At 43.4% G+C, this 19,483-nt stretch overlaps 2 long non-coding RNA genes across 9 annotated transcripts in view; both read right to left on the bottom strand.

Moving 5' to 3' along the window:
- On the bottom strand, positions 1 to 2,631 carry LOC133212472 (uncharacterized). Of its 3 annotated transcripts, XR_009725496.1 has the most exons (3): positions 1,643 to 2,631; positions 1,459 to 1,555; positions 1 to 1,381 (listed from the first exon to the last, which is right to left on the bottom strand). It is a non-coding gene; the product is annotated as an uncharacterized LOC133212472 (long non-coding RNA). The 3 variants fall into 3 exon arrangements; XR_009725494.1 differs by having other exon boundaries at positions 1,459 to 2,631; XR_009725495.1 differs by having other exon boundaries at positions 1 to 848; positions 1,459 to 2,631.
- A 37-nt stretch (positions 2,632 to 2,668) lies between these two features.
- LOC133212471 (uncharacterized) overlaps positions 2,669 to 19,483 on the bottom strand; it is a 28,557-nt gene continuing 11,742 nt past the window's right edge. For 3 of the 6 annotated variants that reach the window (XR_009725488.1, XR_009725493.1, XR_009725492.1), the window contains 3 exons: positions 15,231 to 15,353; positions 4,170 to 4,311; positions 2,669 to 3,067 (listed from right to left, as the gene is read on the bottom strand). This is a non-coding gene — a long non-coding RNA (uncharacterized LOC133212471). Of the gene's footprint in view, positions 3,086 to 4,169; positions 4,312 to 15,230; positions 15,354 to 19,483 lie in introns of all 6 variants that reach the window. The other 3 variants (XR_009725489.1, XR_009725491.1, XR_009725490.1) reach the window with 3 other exon arrangements.

Below are 19,483 nucleotides of genomic sequence, written 5' to 3'. Positions count from 1 at the left end.
GAGATTGCAGGTAATTATGTTTCTTAAGCTGTTAACAGGATTGGCCATTTGATAAATGAGAGGATTTGGGAATGTTTTGTCACTGACAAGCTATTGTAAGATCCAAGTGGAAATGGGAGAGTTTCTCTTCCGTAGGATGAACAAGAGGGAAATTCTCCCGGGATGATTACAGACCATGAAATTCATCTGAAGCCTGGATGCCAGCACACAGAGGCAAGAGGACAGACACAGGACTCCTTCTGCTGAGAAAAATGAATCAGATCACTTACATAAGCAATGGATTTGGTTTTGGTGCCCCTCCAATGTCCCCAGAGGCTTTGGTCCATTTATCTTGCCCCCCACACCCCTGTATATGCTCGTTGATGCTACCAAGGTCCCTCAAAACCCTCTGTCTTCTTTTCAGTCCTTGGAATCCCTGTGTCTCCCCTCTGGTTTTCTCAACCTCTTGGTTTGCTTTTGTGGTTTCTTAGCTAGTTGGAGATCTGAGAGGGAAACCAGCACTGGTCTGTTTCTCCAATATTGCTCCTCAGGGTGGTTTGGGGTACCCTTGGAGCCCCTCTGTTTCTTTTCCAGTGTCCTCAAGGGCCTTGGTGTGCTTTTTTTGGGTGCCCCAGAGCTTTCAATCTGCTTTTTGGTGCTCCTGCCCTAGGAATCTGTGTACTTTGGTGCCCCCAGGAGCCTTCCATGTGCTCTCAGGACTATCAGTCCCATTACACAGCAGTGAGGCAAGGACAGATCCCACAGTCTCACAGCCATCAGCATAGGGATGGGAAGCAGGGGCACATCTTCTTAAGCCATTCACCAGTAAGTAAATTAGTCTGAAGCAGAAGGGCAGGATGAAGCTGGACCTGGTTGAGGGGAGGGCAATCATGACTCAGCCCAGGGATGGTGCAAGAGACTGCTCTGGTGTGAAGGGTTCTGCTCTGCAGCAAGGAGCGGTAGTGTCAGCAAAGTGAGTCACACAGTTTAGTGTTAAAAATCACCTCAGATGACAGTGGTTCTCTGCCATGACCCTCTGGGGCCTACATCCTGCCTGGTACAGACCCTGCTTCCAGCCCAGCACCGGAGGTCAGAGAAAGCGGTAAGCAAAGAACAAACAAAACTCCCTTGTGCTGCTTTCAGAAACTGCCTCCCCCAGTTAGGGCCCAGAGCCCAGGGAAGACCCTGGTTTAGTGCAAGAGCAAAGGAAGAGAGAAAGGATCTCCAAGGTCTCTATCACAGCTTTTCACTGCTTTGTTTTACCTGGATTTTAGCAGCCAAAGCCAGGTTATTTGTATTGTTTTGGTTTCCCTGCAGTTATTAGCAGAGAAGGTTGCTGGGAAGAAGCCTGGAGCCCTCACATCTCATCTTCCCAGCTGGAGCTGTGTTTGCTGGGCCCTTGCTGAAATGGAGTAAAAAGCAAGCTGGGCTGAAAGGAGCATCTGCAAAGGCAGAGAAACAGCCCCTTATGGAGCGTACCGCCTGCAACGAAATAAGAGTTGCAACACTGACACAGCCCTTTTAGCTCCACTAGCACAGTAACAAGCTCTTTCTGATGCAGGAGCTGTGGGACAAGCTGAGAGTGAGGAGGAGGGCAAGGTGTGCTCCAGAGATCTGTTAGTAGGCATTAAGTAAGCAATGCATTGAATAAACTGAAAGTCACCTTGTCTCAGTTGTGGCTTTGCTCCACTTTTGACTTCCAAGAGGAAAACCAGCCCAGTGTGATGCCAGCATGCTTGATTCCTTCTCAGCGCTTGCTGTGGTGCAGCTTCTCAGCAAGGGCTGTGAGGAGCTGGCAAACACAGGCCCTTTCCTCCTGTGGCAGCTCCTTAAAGAGCAAATGAAGGCAAAATCCAGTTGCTGCTCCTTCAAACAGGGCCTCTGGAAAACAAGATCACTTACTCTTTGCAGCTCAAGATGACGTTTAAAATGGTGGCCCCAAGCAGCTGATGGAGGGCAGGCAAGAGGTGAAATAGCAGTTATTCTTAGCAATAAGCACTTAGGAAAACAGAGAAATAGCAGAAACAGAAAGCTTTTATCCACAGACAATAGGACTCAACCCCCTGCTTTAACCCAAGCAGGGTCAGGCATGCAGATGTGTGCACTGGATTTGTGCAGCTCCAGCAGCCTCCAGCCAAGCCCTGGGCCTCATTCCTCTATACCCAGCAAGAGCTAGAGCTTCAGCCACAGCTGGGCAAATCCCAAAGCTCATCCAAAGCACAGGGCAGCCACAGGAACTGCCACCCTGAGTGGGTTGAAGTTCAAGCACAGAGATGCTTGTTCTTGCCAGCACATTTAAGTAAGGAGGATGGTTTGCCAACCTGCTCCTGGGATGCACAGATGAGAAAGACTTCCTAAAGCGCTGACCCACAGGACAGCCTTTGCCATTTATAAACCCCTTCCCAGCCATGGGAACTAGAATGATCAGAAAAAGCTTTTATCTACAATGAAGAGCATCTGACAAGGGAAGGCTGAATCAGCTGCACCTTCACTTCCAGACAGCCCTATAGAACATGCCCACAGGCAATCCCAGCACCATGAAGATGACCTCAGTCCAAAAACCAGCCACTACCCACTCCAAACAGCCTCAGCTCAGCAGCTGACCCCTGCAGCCCTCATACCTCTTCAGGTAAGCATCAGGTCTTCTGGGTGTTCATCAAACTAACTTTTCAGCTCAGATTTACCTGTGCTCCTAGTTGTTTGACCTACATCAGCCTATTCTATGGGGACAGCACAGTCCAGCTCTGCCTCTGTAGTGCAGCTCTCTGCTTTCACAGCAGAGCCCTGAAAACAGCCCCCTGCCATCACCTCAGTCATGGGGGACCCTGCAGGATCACCTGGGATCACCATGCCTCTGGCTAGCAGCAAGGGATCCCCTCCAGGCCCCCTGCCTGGACCTTCTGGGCACAACTAACCCACCAAGAATGGGGTACAGATGCCAAAGCCTCTTTGGGGCTTAGCTTTGATCACTCAGCACTCACCTGACACCTTCTCCCATGCATGCATCCTCCTTTTGTCCCCATAGCATCAGGTCTGTGCTCCTCGCCAGGGACTTCTGATGTTTTAGTGCAGCAAAACAGCATCATCTCTGCTGAAAGAAAAGCTCCTGGTGAGTAAACGAGGGTACAATCAGACCAACACAGGTCTCCAACAGCCCAGGTCAGTCTCCTGCCCTGCAAACAACGCTATTAGGGAGCTGGCTCACTACTGAGGAAGAGACCCATTCCCAACAGCTTCCCAAAACACCATACCTGACAGGGAATACCATGCACCATGTCGCATCTCATAACACATCTCTTGTGCTCTCAGCAGAACTGCCTGCCTAACACACACCCTTCCCCAAGCACCCAAGGGGGACACGTGCAGAGGCCCCAAATCACCCCCAAAACACAAGAGCAGGCATGAACTTTCTGCACTTCCTCCAAAGCCAGGCTCAGGGAGGACTGTCATGCAGGGTTGTTCCAAGCCCCTGTATCCAACCTGGCCTTGAACACTGCCAGGGATGGGGCAGCCACAGCTTCTCTGGGCACCCTGTGCCAGTGCCTCAGCACCCTCACAGGGAAGAGCTTCTGCCTAAGAGCTCAGCTCAGTCTCCCCTCAGGCAGGTTCAAGCCATTCCCCTTGGCCTGTCCCTACAGGCCCTTGTCCCAAGCCCTCTCCAGCTTTCCTGCAGCCCCTTCAGGCACCGGAGCTGCTCTAAGGTCTCCCCTTAAGGAGCCCTCTCTTCTCCAGACTGAACCAGCCCAGCTCTCCTATCCCAACAGCCCTGGGGAAGAGCTTGTGCCGAGGCAGGGGGATGTCTGCCCCTGGGAATAGAGAAGCTGCTCCAGCTCCAAGGGAGATACTTAAAATTACTGCAGTTTCCAGAGACAGGAAGAAAGGGACCAGCACAGCCGCCTGATGTTGTACCTGCTCCGGAGGGGCAGTGGGAGCTCAGGGTAGGGCATCAATTGATGTGAGAACAGAAGCAAGCAGGCACTCCCTTAGAGGTGAGACAGTGCAATGTTACTGGTTCATTCTTTACAGAAATGGAAAAGGCAATACAATAAAACTTACTTCTAACAACACATGAAAGGAAATACAAGGACTTGAAAGGCTGCAGGACGGACGAACAGACATCTGTGCTGTTCATTAGTCTGTATTTTTCCCTTCAGAAGATTGTTCCCAAAAGAGAAGGTAAAGCGCTCCACCTGTACTCTTCCTCCAGCTCCAGAGGCACAGCAGCCCTGGCACAATCACAGCCACAAACTGCTCCAGGATGTGGCTGCTGCCTCCAGTCCTCGGCTGTGTCCTTTGCTTCCCCTCAACCACAGCACTGCTGGCTCTATCCTGCTGGATAAATCATGTGCTCACTTTCTACTGTTTAAAGGTAAACCAGCTGTAGCATAGAAACAATGGGCTGAAATTGAAAATCCCTTTCCCCCCCCCCCCTTCACACCTACCAGCACCTCAAACAACCCAGTTTGGTCCTGGCAACCTCCAGTCTCTTTCAATTATCCTTGTGGTTCTGTTTAAATATGTGAGTTCCTTTGCTTGGGAAGTGGTTATTCAAGAGTTGTGTTAGTGTCTTTCCATAGGAAGACCTGTAAGTAACCCTACTAATCTATTTCTGGTTTTTTAAGCTGCTGCCCAGGTTAAGCTCCATGTAGCTATCAGAACCAGATGCTCAGATTAAGGAAGGGCTGTGTTTCTGCATGCTCACAAGGACAAAAGGGAGCCATTTATAGTATTTCTAAAATGTCGAATTACTTTTGGTGCCCTTGAAACCTTCATGTGGTTTTCAGTATGAACCAGAGCCCTCTGGCTCTCAGTGCCAAACCCCAGAGGCTTCTATATTCATTACCATAGAATCCGAGACTGGTCTGGGTTGGAAGGGACCTCAAAGCTCATCCAGCTCCAACCCCTGCCACAGACAGGGACCCCTTCCACTGGAGCAGCTTGCTCCAAGCCCCTGTGTCCAACCTGGCCTTGAGCACTGCCAGGGATGGGGCAGCCACAGCTTCTCTGGGCACCCTGTGCCAGCGCCTCTGCACCCTCACAGGGAAGAGCTTCTGCCTAAGAGCTCAGCTCAGTCTCCCCTCTGGCAGGTTCAAGCCATTCCCCTTGGCCTGTCCCTACAGGCCCTTGTCCCAAGCCCCTCTCCAGGTTTCTTGTGGTTTTTAAAACGTGTGTATGAATTTTTCTGAATATTTATGCCCCATAGAAAATGCTGTATTCAGACATGGGGAGGCTCTGCAGGTACCCAGACCAACATCTGGAGTGTTTATCTCCCCTGACTATATCACAGTAACATCACACAGAGATACTTACAGGCACAGCAGAGATCAGCCTAGTCAAAACGTCTAACTCTTCCCTCTGTGCTCTCTATTCTGGATTTTGCACATTCTCACTCCACTATAATGATGTGTGTCCACCTGCAAAAAGTGTCTTAAGGCTCCATTGCTTGCTAGCAACCACAACTCTCGGATGACAGATGAACCAGAAAGCAATAAAGAGGTTTTACATGCCCCAGCAATCGGTGCTGGAAGCAGGAGCAAAGGCTCCCTGCTGGAGGGAAGCTCAGCAAAGGCAGTGTGCCTAGAACAGCATCCCTCTTCCAAACATTAGCCCCACTCCTCAGCCAAGACTGGAAAGGACAGGATGGTCCATATCTTCAGTACGCCAGCACCTGATGGAATAACTGAGACTTCCAAGTTAATCTAGTGGAAAGAGTTTTGAAACAACTTGAAGGAAGCAACATGAATATGCAGCAAATATAGTTGAAACCCGCAGTCTATTGAAATGGCTCATTAATACTGCACAGACAAAGCAAATGACTGATGCTTACTGCAGAGTTACCAGTGAACATATCTGTGCTTGGATTATCGAAGCAGTGCAGAATATGTCACCCCATATGGTTTGCCTGAAGAGGCTGTTTCAGATAATGGTTCTCGTGTTGTTTCCATGGAATTTCAATATTCCCCAGAAGATACTCGCTGGAGCACTCCACAGCAACCTTGTGTCATTTGGTACTGCATGAACTAGCAGAATGCTGGGTACTTACAATTAAAAGTGGATTACAGAAAAATAATCATGAAGTTCAGACTTGAAAAAAGGAAGCGTGCGATGTTTTCACTGGAATCAGGGAACTAAAACCTAATTCCAACATCATTCTTTAATGGAAAGTGTCGCTCACAAAATAATTTTATGTACATGGATAAAATTAATCAAAATCATTGGAAGAAAAGCAGCACAAGATTAAGTATCCACAAAAATCTGCCGAGGCACCAGGGATCTCTTGGCAGGAAGGATGGAAGGAAAGAACTCATGCTCCATCTGCTAATAATGAAGAGATACAGTGGTGCGAGTACAAGAGAAAGGTTCACTAAGGAAAAGCCCTTCAGATTAAAGTACTGTAACTATAGTTTTAAGAAAAGAAAGCCACTGGGCTTTAAGGTACAAAGAACACCAAAGCCATCCTATTCAGACAAATCAAAGTGCCATGGACTCTCTCTGCTCCCATCTTGTGACCTGTAGTGGGTGCTATGGGAAAACTTTACAGCCTAAGATAAATACATATTCTTTTCCTGGATAATTTTCTGGATTGTCAGTTAACAGCCTGTGGTCACTGAAATTTACAGTCCAGAACAAACACAAGTGAGCAGAGGGAGAGGATACAGCCCTACAGCAGGGCTTCCTTAGTCCATGTAGGAGTAGCTGCATGCATGTATCGCTACATGCACGTATTCTCCATGTTTCCCTGCCCAGATACTCCATCCAGGGACAGCACAGTGGTGTGGGGAGGCTGGTGTGGAAAAGAGATAAGAGCTTTGGCAAAGGAATGAGGATCTCTGACATATGGCAGTGAAGCACAAGGTATATGAAAGTCTGGGGAGCATGAATAACTTCAGAAAAAGAGAGATTTGAACTTCAGTGATCAGGCCATAATCCATAAGCCCTCTTTTACTGCCTTACCTCCAGCCCTGCTAATACTGACTCAGGATGCCTCTCCAGATAAAGAAAGCATAGGTAGCCCTGCCAGGACAGAGCTTTTCCTCAGATACCACTACTGAAGAAGACAGCATTCTGATACCCTCCTCCCCTTCTGTGCCTGGTACCAACAAATAATGTGGTTACTGGTAACAATATGATATTGTCATCCTTTATAAAGACCTTAAGTAGACTGAGTCTGAACACACATGCTGTGCTGGTAATTCCATGTAGTACAGACCTGCACAGGTGGCACCATGTGGTGTTGGGCCCCATTTCGTGTTCTTAAGAGACAACACATTTGAAGGAGTACCGATCTTTCCACCTCTATCCTCTAGATTCTCCCTGTGCCTGGCCAGTTTTTTTGCTTCTCTTCCTCCATCCCTTTTAAGCCCTCCCACCTGCCCTGCTTCTGAGGTCTGCCATGTCCTCTGCTGTGCACTGCAGGTACAATCTTGCTCACTCCTGAAGCCAGGAGTGGCGTCTGTTGTTGGACAAGGGTCTGGGGAATACATACCTGAACGCAGGCAAGTCACAGCTGAACATCCACAGACTGACATGGTGAGGGACTCAGAACATGTCAGATTTCAAAGGAAAAGAAAAAATGCGCATCTTTCACCAGGGTTAGTCCTTTCCTAAATTTCAAGCCCTTCAGTCAAATATTAAAGACTCTACTGTGTCAAAAGTGGGCTATACAGCATTGCTATTGGGAGTTTTATATAAAAAATACATATTCATTATTAAAGATATACTACAAATATATATGCATTTCAAACACTGGGGAAATGGTCTCCTCTCCCTAATCCCTTTTCCATTTTACCCGACACTAAAAACTGTGAAAAATGTCAAACTGAGTCAGACACTCACGATGAAATCTTAAAGCAACTGACTGGCATGGTTGAAGTTTGGGGGTGATGTCAGCAAAGAACAACAAAGACAGAAATGTCAAACACTAGTACTACATATAACTAGCTGTAAATCGATAGCCAGGCAAACTCCTGACCTACAAGAACCGCGAGCCACAAAACAAAGCAGCTTCAGAATAAAATCCTTGGCTGACAGAGCTTAGCACGAGAAAGTTGTGTTTGCAAAAGAAATCCCAGCCATGGTGTGGGGTCACTGCTTAGTGCAGACAGGAGAATTGTGAAGGATTATGCAGAAAATGCGGAAGTGTTCAAACAGGCTTTTAGTATTTGGAAAGAGGGATGATTTGCTTTTCATTGCTTGAAGATGATGAAATACTTTCCAGTCTATTAGTAACTGAGAGAGATGTTAGAATCTATCAGCAATGAACATTTTTAAATCGGCAGGCTCAGAAGCTCCAGCATAGTTGACAGAGAAGCTCTCAGGTCCACTAACATTTAATGTTAATAGCAGCAGGTCTGTAAATGCCCAACTTATAGAAATCTATTAAATGAGAGGGGAAGCAAAGGGAATCAATGAACCATCAGAGGAAAGAGCAACTCTGGGTCAAAGCAAGGGAGGGCTTTTTTCCATCTCATCTATCGTTAGGACAGTCAAGGGTAACATGGAGTCTGCTTCTCTTAACAAACTGGAGGCACCATCTTTCCCAGGCACATTTAACCTGATTGCTCTGAGGTTCAGACTTGTCACTCTTTCTTCTTGGTAAGAAAACTTTGACTTCTGTTTTAGTTTGAAACCTTTTGCTGGAATTCAAAGTCAAATGAAAAAGGATATAGACATGGACTCAAGCCCTGCTTTCGTCCCCAGTGACTGTGCCTCAGAAATGGCTGGCTTGTGGCCATGAAATGTCCCAGATGTGCACACAGAATCTCAGGGAGCAGCGCTCAGGAGCGCAGGAGCCCTACCTCTCCCAAACCACACAGGCATTACGCCTTTGCTGGCTTCAGCTGCCAGCAAGAGATCTGCTTTAAACATGCTTGACTCCCTCTTCTTTGTAACAAGTTGCAGTTAGGAGTGAAGTGAATTAAATCAGTGTATACTTTCCACCACTGTGTAAGCTAATTCAAACAACTGAATGGGGCTAGAAAGCATTATCAGGTACTAGAAGCCATTACTGCTTCAGACTACTATCAAAACATGTTATACATGCCCAGCTGTGCACAAAACTATGTCTTTGGAACTTACTGATGTTTTCAACCTGCAAAGAAGTGATGCACTAAACAAACCAGCACATAGTGGAAGTGGTAATACACTCTGTTTGATCTCCCATTTAATGTAATGAGGCTTCACTGACAACAGAAGAGCAAAAGAAAAAGATTAATCAAAATCCTATGTGAATTTATTTATGGATCACAAAAAATGTTTCTAGCATATCCAAGACATGGTCGAGGGATAAAGTTAGATGAAGTTAGGATTTATCTCGATTACCTAACCTGGCATTAAAATCCTTTCCACTGATCAGCAAACAGAGGGATAAAAAGATTTCAGAGACATTATGTAGGTCTGGAATAATTCCCAGTACGAGTTCCTATAAGAAGAGGAATTGTGGGAGGAATACAAATATTAATCAGAAGAAAAGGCTCTAAATTGGGAAACTGCTCTGGCAATGAGACAAAAGTCTAAGTCATTAGCGTAACAACCTCTAATCCCTACCAGAGCAGCCAGTCTCATGACAGAGATGGACGTGAAATGGCTTTCTCCATAAATATTTCAGTTTTGATTAATTCTAACATTCTATGTCTGGACATAACAAATATGTTGTGAAACATATCACGAAAATACAGAGACATTTGCCAGAACAATCCAAAACCGTGTAGAAAACTCGTTTTCTAGGAAATGGAGAAACAAATTTTAAAGCTGTTTTCTTCTTAACTCAATGCAGACAATTCCTCAGTGTCCAACTCTTTAACTTCTCCCTCCAAAAGCAGCCTATCTAATTAAGTCCATAACCATGCTACTGGTTTGACCCTGATTTTCATTGGCAACTCCCTGAGAGGCACCAAAACACCTCATTAAATGTTTCCAGGGATAGCAGTTTTGATTTATTAAAAAATAAGTAAATATTTTCTAGGTCAGAAAAGGCAAGAAATGCTAGGAACAGTCCCGCGGTCACAGGATTCAAACGCAGCATCAGGCAGTAAGCTCAAAGTCCTTCTGTGGTGACAAGCACTCATGTAAAGGAGATCATCCCTATCCAGAGACTGAAGAACATACATATGCATACCAAAGCCCTGAGATTACTCAGAGCACTCTCTTTTTTTCCCTGTAATTACAAATCTTTTCCTTTCAGAGGCTGTGGCAGTATAAAGAAGCTCCTGTGACAGCCCCGCAGTTCCAACAGTACAACTGTGTTGGGGCTACATACAAAAGTAGCTCAAGGCGGATCCTAGGTAAGAATAACCCAAGGTTTGGGGAATGTGTTTTTTTTAGGCAGCCCTATTCTCTGTCCCAGTTCCTGAGCAGACTCATCATGATCATGGTCTTTGGTTTTGGTGCTTAATAAAGCAGGAGTTTCCTGCAGGAGTGGGATGCTGCTACCATGGACATGAGGCTCAGGCCTTTGGTGCTTTGGGAGGGGATGGTACTTCTTCCATCTGCAAGAGCAATTCCCACCAGGACTTGAACGACTCTTACAGTAAGTTTCACTTGGAGCTAATGAATAGTTCTCAACTTAAAAAGAAATAAATAGATATATCCCCAAAGTACTAATGGATCCTACTATACTGCAGCTCAGCGTGCTTTACAATAAAGGATGCAAAAGCTGCCATCAGATTTACACTCATTTAAAGGTTTCCACTTCTGATGCTATTATTATTTCTGATGTAATACTGAAATGTATTTTAAAGACAGCTGCATTAGATTCCAATTCTGCTTTGAAGTAGTGCTACCAATCTCATTAAATCATCATTCTCTGTGTTTGCACCCTGCAGATGAGCTGTACTGCTTTCCAGAGAACTCTGAGTCCTTCTGAGGTCTGTGGAGCCAAATTCATGGCTGCCCAAACTCACAGAAAATACCTGCAACCATTTCAGAGCCAGGTGGAAACACCCTGGGAACAGCCAGCAGAGTAACATACAACAGAAACAAGTATTTTCCTAAAGCACAGAATGATTGATGAAAATATATCCAAACAAAATGGAAAATGAAAGCAGGACTGAAAGTGGGAAGTTTGGGACCTCTATACAGAGTTTATACTACACTATACTTACCTACAGCGGTAGCTATATTCATAACTCAGTTCTCCCCCATACTGAAGAGCTCAAGGTGTTCTCCAGCCTTACCCTTCACAGCCCTGCATAGCTACTCCTCTGAGACAAACCATTAAAACTGTCCACTTTGGGGTCATTACTGATCATTCAGGTTCCCATCTGAAACCTCAGTAACAACTCAGGCCAGGGAGTTTGGCCAGAACTGGGCTGAATGTGGTTGTTAGCAATTTAAGTCTTCAAAAACCAGTAAGGTATTGCTCTAGTAAAGCCTAGAGTTAGCAAATGAACTCTAGGATGTACATTTCAAGCCAGGCAGAAGTGTTACCAGCCTGGGAACAGCTGTACTGCTGGTGGCTTCTTGGGTTTTCTTCATTCAGTCACCTCTGAGGTGCTGAAGATCATGAGCTGCAAACACTCCTCCTTACTTTCACATTCTGGGCATTACCTGTGCCAACAGCTACTGTTTTATGGCTATCACCAGTCTCCCTCATTTTCCCTCCTTCCCCCAGAGTTTATGTTGGTATATACCACACTTTCCACTCTGAAGATCCCAACTGTGGTTCTCTCTTCATGGTGTCCCACTGACCACAAGAAGATCACCCCACTGGTGGGGTGCACACCAGTTTCTCACTCATGGTCTCCATTCTGGCCTATAAATTGCCTGTGTTGTCCTACTTAGCTGCCTTGGAGTCCTTCCACTGTACTTCTGCCTGGCTCTTAACAGCTGAACGAGCCTTCATAATATTGTCTGGCAGGACACTGACTTCCCATCAGCCTTCCAGAAATTCTTTATTCCTTTATGCTTTTGACCTACACAACAGCCTCTGGCAATAAGTTCTACAATTTAATAAGAAGTTACATGAGAATGTATGACTTTCTGGTTTAGACCTCATACCTCATAATTTCATGGGGTATCTTAACCTGTCCTGCTCTTAAAAATAATAGCCACCCCCTCTTCACTGTTTTCTAGCTAGCTAGGAGATCTCAAGACCTCTGCCCCATGCCTGACTATCTTTTTTGTCCTGATACGAAAACCATTCTGTCCTCATCCACTTCCTCAGGGTGGAATTCATATTAAAAAGCTTTGATTTCGTGTTGGAGTTTAGGTACCTACCTCACAGATTGACAACTACAGGTAGAAACCTAAATTTAGATGTCTGAGCCAAACAACTCCTACCCATCCTTTTTAGTTCTATTTTATTCTTTCTGAAGACTGGATGAACAGAACTGCACGTATTAATCAATACATGGGTTTGCCAAACATTTCTACAGTGACATAATCACATAATCACGTTTTTCCTTTTTTCCCTTTCCTAAAAATTTCTCTCATTCAGCTTGAATTTTGTATTGCTGTGGTCACTGCATCAGTGTTTTCACAGAGTTATCCTACCGCAATTCTATTTCTGAGTGATAATAATATAACACTCAAGCTGTAACTGAGTAAGTATAACTTATAATTGAATATGTATATTCCCAGACATGCTAATTTGCATTTATTAGCATTGACTTTCACATGCCATTTCTGATATAGTCCCTCACTGCCATGAGAACCATCTGCCTCTCTTCTCAGGGTCAGATTTGATACCCTCAGTTAATCTGGTGCCATCCACAAACCTTGCCACTGCAATATTCACCCCCCTTTCCACATCATTTATAAGGATATCAAATAGGTCCTAAATCAAACAGTTACATGACTAAATTGTAGAGCTCTTTTCACTGGGAAAGCTGATCTTTTTCCTTTTCCTCCCACTTCTTGTACCATTTTGTCTCCATCTTGTTTACTTACAAGAGGACATCTTATTATCTCAGCTTAACTACTTTAAGAGTCTTTGCAGAAAGACTTATTGACATTTGTTTGGAAGTCTGTACATACTTTATCAACTAGATCAGCCTTACCTACAAGCTTGTTGACATCTTCAAAGAGTTCAAATAGATTTATGAGACACGGTCTCCTTCTGCAAGAACTGTAATGACTTTTACCAAATAAATCACATTTATGAAATTGTCTACTGGTTCTCTTCTTTATTATTGTAGTTTTTGCCCACTTGCTCAGTTTGGGAGTGAGATTTACTGATCTGTGGGTTTCCACATTTGTCCTGGAGGCCTTCTTCTCAAGGCTGAAGACACATTTGCCACTTCTATTCCTTTTGCAGTGTGGTCAACTTAAATGACACTTTTCACGCTACATTTAGCTTTCTCTTAATCTAGTGTTTGAAGTCTTTCAGAACTAGATTGAGTATCATCTTATCTTCCTGCTTTCTTACGGTTCGTTTTATTGATTTGTTCCAAAATGTCCTCTGCTGAAACTTCATTTAGGGACAATTCCTCATACTCTCCACTGCTTCACCACTAATGTAGCCCCTCCCAGCCTTCCTCAATAATCTGTTCCCTATTATTACCATTTCCTACCCTTATGCCAAGTTTCTGAGGCATTTATTATATCAATAACTTCCTTTAAAATCAGACAGTCTAGTTCACCTCTTTTATGCTTCAGAGTTGCAGCATTTGTATAGGTATATTTCTACATTTTCTATTGATCTCGTTGCCCATTTTTCAGAAGGCCTGCTTAGCTGGGACTTTCATTGCTGAGACCATTCTTTGCTATTTCCTTCCTCAATGTTATTGATCTCAGTTCCTTCCATTTTTCTAAATTACAAGAATTTTCTTATTTCTCTTGAACCATGTGCTGTTGTTTATTTGGTTAGTTTGGAGAGTGAACTGTAAAAATACCTCATTGCTTTTGAATGTTAAAACCTAGTTTGCAATCTAGTCTCACATTGATTTATAAAGCTTATCTTTCTTGCAAAACCTGCCTCACAAAAAACCTGCTAGTCTGGTATTGTGACAATTTATAGCACTGTGATGCCACTCTCAAAATGTCTTTCCTACTTACTCCTCTGTGGTCAGTGCCCACATCACTCACACCACCAGCTCCCTCTAGCACCAGGGGTGGACACAAAAGCCCAGCAAAGGTCTCAACAGCAGTGCAGAAAATGAGATCTCCTCCCATGTTTAATAATACATTTCATTAACACCTCCCAGTATGAGTCTTTGATTGCTCATTCATGTTTAATTCTTCATTTTCTCTAATTCCTGTATCTTGTTCCTGGCATGCTCCAGACAGTCAGTTACACCTATTTTTGCATCTTGGTATTTGCTCCCTCTTTCATAAATGTGCCACACAGCACTTGGTTCTTTCTGTTTCACGCTGCTGATTTCTGGATCATTTTCTCCAGTTTCTCAAGATCATCACAAGTCTGATCCTGACCCTCCAAGTGCATCTTGCTTTATCTACATATTTTACGTGAGTTCTTTTATAAACCATATAGGTCATTAATTAAAAAACAGAACAGAACTGGGCCCAGGACATACACCACCAGGACTCCAGTGGAAATAACCTCCCAGTCTGACTGTGCACCATCACCACCCACATTACAGCAATATCATGTACCTTCTAAATGATGAACCTCAAGCTATGAACTGCACAACAATAAATTTGCCTGTGGTCTCCCGCACTCCTTTCTGGATCCAGATTAGAGTCCAGAGGGAGGAGGGCTGCCCACTGAATGGGCTATTTTGAGAACACTGTGGGCCACCTTTGCTGGGAGCACACTCAGTGCCTCTGATCATGGCAGTATATGATCCTGTCTGCACATATGCAATAAATCTCATTGCCCCAGGAAGCACCAGCTTTTCTATGCTTGCACAATACAGTTATGCATTAGAGGAAGGGCTGCAACAGATGGTCTCTCCCTTATACAGAAACAAGGTAAGTGTCTCACCCAGCCAGAAATACTGGGCACACTGATCTAGACCATATTTCTTTAGTCTGCTTCCGAGAGAATCATGTGGAACAGTTTCAAAAGCTTTCCTAAAGCAAAATATGTCCCATCTGCTGCCTCCTCTTCATCTACTAGACATTATTTTCTCAAAGAAGGAAATCAGAGTAAGACTGCACGATTAATTCTTGGTAAATCTATGCCTTTTTTTTTTTTCTTTCTTTTTTCCTTTTTATCTTCTATTTGCTTTAAATTGATCATTGGGGTTTTTTTCAGACTTATGGCTGGAACAGTGGCTTCTAATTCCCCAATTTCTGTTTTTCAAAAAAGTAAATTGTGTTTGCCTTTCTGTAATACTCAGTGATCTCACCTGCCTTCTGAGAGCTTCCAGGGTAGTCACTAATGCTTCAGTAATTGCTTCAGCTACTGTCTTCATTGCCCACCTGGCTCTCACAGCACATACCCAGAGCAGGCTGAGGCCAGAGCTTCTAATCTGGAGAACAAATAGAGAACAAACATAAGGCACAAAAACAGTGTAAAAGGACACAAGGGACCAGACCAAGCTCAGACTGCTTGCTCTCCTCTCACCTCTGAGGAGGGTCAGCCTCCTCTCACAGTGGATAGTTTAGCATAGCACAGCATACCATTAACATGACAGAAAGCTGCCTTCCAGCTGCAGAAAAGCAAGTTGACAACTCTAGGAAGGCTATATCTGAAAATACATTTTCAGTCAAGAACTTTTGGTCTGCTGTGCTGATGGGAATTTAAATACCAGGAGCATACCGGCAGCCACACATGTGATGACAGATTTGCTGACTTACAGGCAGAATATGAAGGAGTCTTTCAAGAGACACCTAGGTGGATGCTAGAAAGTGCTGGAGAGGAGCATGAGGTCTTATTGCATGTCACAGATTTTAAAGGGAAATTCAACTGAAGAATCCTGGAAGGCAAAGTCAGACTGCTGGTTAGAAGATTTAGCCCCGGGGTACTGTTGACAGTTTCTATGAAATCCTTCCAGTTATACACACAACTCTAATTAGGCAGAGGGGAAGAAGATGCTATCTGGAGGTGATGGTCTCCATCACAAGTCAAAAGTGAAATCAAGACTTTTCACAAGGAAAACATATCTGATGTGTTTAATTAAGTGGGAGCTGGGGGAAATCTGTCATGAGCTAAGGCAAACAGATTGCTAAGGGTTGGTAAAACAAAAACACTCTGTGTACCCAGCGAGTTCAGAGAAAAAGCTTAGAACAGCGATAGCAACATTTCAGAGGTGAAGACTTATTATATCAAAACGACATTGGACTAAGACGCTAAACAAAGATGTCCCTCAAATTAAGAGCTATAAATGCATGTATATAAAAGGGGGGGGGGTGTCAATTAAAAAAAACCCAGGTAATAAAATCACATCTTGCCATAGCAGAAAATAGTAAATCCCAGTAACAAACCCAACAGACCCTAACCAATAATATACAATAATATGCAGCCACAAATTACAGAAAAGATAGTTCAAGTTATAAAAGTGAATGATTTTTTTCATATCAAAGAAAATGTTCTAAGGAATCTAGTGAGACTCAAATTCTTATGGAAAAGACAACACACTGAACCTCTCTGGCAATAAGAATGTAAATATATGAGTAAAGTTACCCCATCAGTCACCAGAGAAAGACTGAGTGCTTCATGTTGAGAGGTGGAATACTAAACATGGGGACCTCTATTATTCATAAATAAATCGATATAATGGCACAAAGGAAAAAAAGAGTTAGAGAACCAATTTATAGGAGCTAGTGTGACTGCTTTTAGAAGTATTAGATCCTGAACATCAAAGAAGAGAGAGGCTGTTCCCTACTTAATATTATACAAGGTACAAGAGGAGTGAGTTCAAGAAGAGGCAGTCAGTGAACCGACAAGAGAATATGGGCTGCTCTTACAGAATAGAAAACTCTATCTTGGAGTGCAATGGTTATAACTTCAGAGGTCTTAATGGGCAAGGAATTCACCACAAATACTCAAGGTAAAAGTGTGATAAAAGGGGAGAAATAAGGAGTCCGTTCAACCTCTGGGTACAGCATCACTGAAACCACTACTGTATCTGATTCTGATGTTCACATTTAAAGCTGTTGAAAGATTAGATTGGGGGCAGAAAAGAGTCATAAAAAAGTATATGAGGAGAGAAGAACATGTAACTGGGAAACTTAAACAGCTCAATTGTGGGGCGATTCCATAAATGCTTTCACAAGGGGAAAATATCAACCAGCACTTTTTAATCTAGCAGAGACAGAAGAAAGACTAAGGGCTGAAAAATGAAAGCGATTCAAACCAGAAATGAAACACACATTTTTTAACAGCAGTGATGATTAAATTTGGGAACAAACTACCACCTGAAGTGATGGATTTTTCAACTCCTGACATCTGGAACATAGGTTTATGTGAAAAGTTCAAGTTTTCATAGATAAGAATTTTCCCTCCCCCCAAAAAAAAATTCTGTCAGAAAATTCTTAGCCACTATTTGGGTTTCTTGTCTATTTTAAAAGATGAGCCACAGAGAAATAAGCTTTGTACATCGAGAGTTGGTCAAAAAGATAATTAAAAGAATAATGGGATTCCTAGGTAAGGAATATGATATGGTGGGAGCTAATTATCACAGTGTCTGCAATGAAAGTTGTGCATCGGTAATGTTTCAGAATCATTTGAACATATCTTTATAATAATGATCAAAAGGGAACTGCTTGACATAATCTACTTGAACATTCAAAAGCCTTCTGACAGGCTTCTTCAGGCAGGGCCTATTCCTGCAGAATCCGGCACGGACAGGTATTATGGTTGCTACAGGAAGGCGAAGCACAGACCAACATGCAACACCACTAACAGCCACAAAACTGCCTAAAATCATAAACAGGTATTTACTACAAGCTTTGGCTTTCCTATGGAAGTGCAAAGTGGCATTATTCCAAGCATAATTTTTGTAATTGCAATCAAGGCACCAAGAACTCTTGCTTAAGTGCTTTTAATACACTACCGGAATGAAATATGACATGTAAGGCACTGACATCTTGTAGAGCATCATTAAACATACCACAACCATTAATAAATATGCCAAGGAAAGCCAGTACATCTGCACGTAATTCAAGCGGAGGAGTTGGATTCCACATTATTATTTTTGTTGAGTAAAACACTTGAGAAGACTCCAGTTTATCCTGAGTCAATAGAATGTGAAGCATCACTGAGGAAAAGAAAACATCCTCTTGGGATTTTTCATTGGACTGAGAATCGTGGCACTCTTCCGTAAATGTCAGGCTTATCAGTGTTGTGAGTAAGCATCAGTTAGCTCTCAAACAAGCTGACTCCCTGCATTTTTCTCAGAACTCTATGTAATATTCTCCTGGCAAGGAACAGCTCTTTTAGAAGACTGCAACACCAATTTGTAAAAGAAGCTTGCCTCAGCTCTGACTCAAAAACTGAAAGAGATCAGGAATAGATTAGATAGCTGTAGGAAGATCTGCTTTTTGACTACAAACCCTGGCTTATTTGGAGTTAAAGTGATACAGGAAATACACATTTCTCCTTTTCAGTTCAGAACAGATGCACTAATTGTAAGGAAACTTTCTTCTTCCTACTTGTTTATCTACTTCATATTACATTAGTAGCTTCAAGTATATTTTTGACCTGTGACTGGTTAATGACATCAATATTTGCAATACATTTACATCCCTTTCTAAAGATCCTTTCTTTATTTCCGCCATCCAGCTTTTCTTTTTATATTCCTAGATGAGACCCAGCAGCACCGTGATGAGATCTTCATTAGCATTCAAATAAAAATTTATTGTTTGCTTGTAGAGAGGGGAGATGAGTTCAACGTTCACTATTCAGTGTTCAGCAGTGCCATCAAAAGTGTTTACATTCATACCCATGTTTCATTTGCTTTTGACAGCACATAACGAAGCACACAAACTGCACTGGGTCAGATCAAAGGTTCCTCTACTGCAGCATCTGGTTTTCAATAGAGATGCCTGGGGAAGGAGTTTAAGAACATGCCAGGTATGCAGTGGTGCTTTCCTGGAATATTATTCTGGTTTCTAACAATATGTGTCTTGGGACGTTTTGAGTCACAATCATTGGTTTTACTATTTAACAGGTTATGTTTAACTTCTCTCCATTAACTTTTCTTGTTACCCCCAGAGAACAAGTAAACTTTGAACATCCATAATATCCTATAGCATGGGATTTTACAGTTCAATTACAAGTTTTGTGAAGAACCATCAACCAGATTAAACTGATTTCTAGTTGTTGCTGTGGAAGAGACACTTAAAGGGGCTTCTCAATTCAGAGAGAAGGCACCAAGGGGAATATGAGTGAGACTTATAAAATCATAGTCTCAGCAACAATAGATGGACAGTGCAGGCAGATGGTGCACTGGGCCGGCCCACTAGACTCTTTCTTATGTTGTTATGACTAGACCACCTTAGTTGCATCTTCAAGACTATTTCAAGAGCTCCATTAAGTTTGTGGAATGTGGTTTCTCACTAGAAAAACTTTCCCTGATATAGAATCACAGAATCTTTTATGCTGGTAAAGACCTCTAAGATAAAGTCCAACCATTAACCCAGCACTGCCAAGCCCACC

Source organism: Neopsephotus bourkii, unplaced genomic scaffold (assembly GCF_033783945.1).
Source record: "Neopsephotus bourkii isolate Nb327-2 ecotype Australia unplaced genomic scaffold, CSIRO-AGI_Nbou_v1 NB_716, whole genome shotgun sequence".
NCBI classification, from domain to species: Eukaryota; Metazoa; Chordata; class Aves; order Psittaciformes; family Psittacidae; genus Neopsephotus; species Neopsephotus bourkii.
Note: the sequence above shows the minus strand (reverse complement) of the source record. Positions and strands in the feature narration are given on the sequence as shown.